This window comes from Kryptolebias marmoratus, linkage group LG8 (genome assembly GCF_001649575.2).
Source record: "Kryptolebias marmoratus isolate JLee-2015 linkage group LG8, ASM164957v2, whole genome shotgun sequence".
Classification (NCBI taxonomy): Eukaryota; Metazoa; Chordata; class Actinopteri; order Cyprinodontiformes; family Rivulidae; genus Kryptolebias; species Kryptolebias marmoratus.
This window is the reverse complement of record NC_051437.1, coordinates 29,522,877-29,526,058: the sequence shown is the minus strand read 5'-3', so window position 1 is coordinate 29,526,058 and position 3,182 is coordinate 29,522,877. Positions and strand designations below refer to the sequence as shown.

Sequence of the window (3,182 nt, the reverse complement as noted above, 5' to 3'; positions counted from 1 at the left end):
GTCCGTCCATCCATCCATCCGTCCGTCCATCCATCCATCCGTCCGTCCATCCATCCAACCGTCCGTCCAACCATCCATCCTCTATGAATAAACACCATATTTACAAACTCAAACCCTGTCAGAAATAAAAATTCAAAGAATAAACGTGTACATGAATGTTTATACAACCATATGTGCATCAATCCATCCAGCAGCTGAAGAAAGCCTGACCTCCTGCAGAGATGAGCTCTAATCTGCCCAGAAACCGTTTCTCAGCTGATATTCAGTAGATTCTCAGTCATCCAGGACATAATAAATAAAAATAAAGATTAAAAATAAAAACAACTGGACAGAAGAAAAGTCCAGTCGTTTTTTTGGATCTATTATTCAGCTGAATAAGAGGAGCAGCATGTTTAAAAACATGGGTTTAGTTTAATTAAATCTAATTATCCAGATACTTCAGACATGCATGGCCTCTGGCATCCAGCAGGTGGTGCTGTAGCACCCTCCACACCACAGCTTTAATGTCTCCTGGTGAAACAGCAAACATGTGAAAGATGAAAACGTGAGAAAAAAGAATGACAGCTGCAGAATCAGCCACTCTTCAACATTAACCTCAAACAAGCAGGAAAACCGTGACGGCAGAGCATGTACGCTGAAAGACTGAGAACGAGTTCAGACACGCTGAAAGAACCGGTTCAGAGACCCGTTTTCACAACCAGAAACAGAACCTTCAGAGTAGACGTGCTGTGGTAGCAGCTGATACTCATCCCCAGCACACCGAGCTGTTTTTAAAACTCTGTTAGCAAAATAACTCATGAACCTCTGGACGGATGTGAAAGAAACTTTCCTAAAACAATCATTAGGTGACGGCTTCAGTCAACCCAATCCAAGATGGCCGCCACAGTCAGCTGACCTTAGGAAACCCTGAAGCAGTTCAGACATTGATTCGTCTCCACCGTCAGTCTGAGGCTTGTTGATCCCCGCCGGCCCCGCCCAGTCCCAGCTGACCAGACCAGAAAGACTACTTCTGTCAAACACACCCTGAAACACAGCAGCTCACACACAGACACACACACACACACACACACACACACACACACACACACACACACACACCCTCAGCGAGGCTCTGAACAGCAGCTGGGCCTGAAGAGCTGTAAATGTAGTTTTTTGGAACGATCCTTTTGTGACGTTCTTCTGTGGTTTAAAACATTCAGACTTTAAACAGGAAGTTGGACTTTAACAGTTTTAAACAGTCGCAGGTTAAGATGGAGGGTTTTTAACGCAGGATGTTCAGAGTCTGATGAGCTCACACTGCTCCGCTGCCTAAACTGACTTTTTACTCTGCGTTTCTGCCTAACCTGCTGCTGTCTGCAGATTTTCTTCCTCCTGTTTCCAACATGGCCGCTGCCATAGATCCTGCAGGCGTTGTTGGTTTTAATCTCTGTTTTCTGAGGAGGTGAGACTGTTCAGTTTGAGGACGAGAGGCTGGGATCTGAGGACAGCTTTCAGGACTTCCTGGAGACGCGTCTCACTGCAGGTCCTCTGTTAATCTTTACTGAGTGTGTGTGTGTCTCTGGGTGTGTGTGTGTGTGTGACGCAGCCCAGTTAGGTCATTGTCAGCTCCACATTTCTCAGAATCAACCTTTTTGGAAATGACTGGGGCGTGTTTTAAAGAAGTTTTTGTTGTTCTCTGCAAACGAAAGAAAAAAGGTGAACCTGGTCCTCCTCCCAACGATCCAGATGTTTCTGTGAGGTCTGGATCAACCAGTCCAGACCTTCTGAAGGTCTTCTGGAGGTTTTCTCTCAGTTTCAGACCTTTAACAGTGAGGGGACAGGACAGGTGGAGGACATTAAAGCAGACGTTTCCGTCAGCAGCATCTGAAAATCAGGATGTCAGGAAACAGGAAGAAAACCCAACAGAGTCCTTCTAATGATCAGCTGTCAGCACGGTGGTGGAGGGCTGATGGTTTGGGCTGATTCTGGAGTCAGATGTGAGGCCATCTGTCCGACAGCTGAGGCTTGGACCAAACAGGACAAAGATGGCTGCCTCAGCTAATAATGGCTCCTCAGCAGTTTTACAGATTCTGTTTGATGTGGATCATCGACTTTAGGCGTCCCCACCGTCCCCTGCTGTCCAACACTGAAGACTAAATGTTCAGCTGCCATGTTGTATTTTAGGATCCAGAGGCTCCGCCCACACACCCTCCCTCGCTAACAGGAAGTCAATCTCAGAGTAACGGGACACTTTTAAAAGCTCAAATAACTAATAAAACCAAATGAAAGAGAGAAAAACATCAGAACGTCAGCAGGAAGGTAAGAATGATCTGAAGAGGAAAATGTCCCGTTGGTTAACATGGAGGGGCGGGGCTTAAAAACTGTACTGGAACCAGCCACTGGGGGGCGATCGTCTTCTGTGGCTTCAGCTTCCAGGTCCAGTTTCACTGAACCTCCATGTGTGGTCGTAGCTGAGAGTTAAACGGTGGCTCGGCGGTCAGCGCCGCGGTCAGGAGGGGCTTCCGGTGGGAAAACAAATGTCAGATCGACCCGTGTGAGTTTGCTCGCTGTGGCGACCCATGAAGAAGAGAGCAGCTGAAGAACAAGAGAACGTTTACAGTCTGAGTTTCTGCCATCTGGAGTTTTTTGTTTGTTTGAATCTGTGGCTTCAAACCTGATAAGTTTATCAAAATAAAAGTTTATATTTAAGGCAGTTCAGAAGCTTTTATTTGTGTCACTTCTGTAATTATTAATCAGACAGAAGCTAATCCTTTAATAAATGATTGTTTTAAGGCGTCACGTGACAGCCTGTGGTGACTTCCGGAAATCAAACTGAAATCAGAAACATCTGGGTCTGCAGCTGCTCTCACCCATGACTTCACGATGTAACGTTTGTGTTGATCTGGCACACCGGAAGTTCGGCTCCTTTCTTCTGGAGAAACTTAACAGTTTGAATTTTACTCATGAAATAAACAAACCAAACGCGCACGCGCACGCGCACGCGTCTTCCTGACGAGCTACAAGTCAGAAACTGACTGTGAGGCGGACAGAAACCCAACAAACACCTGAAACTAACTCAGTCTGAGGAAGCAGAGCTCTGAGCCCACTCCAGAACCAGAACCAGAACCCGGTCCGGTCCGGGCTCTGCCTCTCCTACCTGTTCAGGTGAGCTGTGGATCCACAGAAAGTTTTCCTGCCGCTGA

At 46.7% G+C, this 3,182-nt stretch overlaps 1 protein-coding gene across 2 annotated transcripts in view; it reads right to left on the bottom strand.

Moving 5' to 3' along the window:
- LOC108250843 (deoxyribonuclease-1-like) overlaps window positions 1-3,176 on the bottom strand; it is a 12,745-nt gene extending 9,569 nt beyond the window's left edge. For both annotated transcript variants that reach the window (XM_017440909.3, XM_017440911.3), the window contains exon 1: window positions 3,137-3,176. The gene's annotated coding sequence lies outside the window, so the exon portion shown is untranslated. The remainder of the gene's footprint in view (window positions 1-3,136) is intronic.
- Window positions 3,177-3,182: the final 6 nt, after the last annotated feature.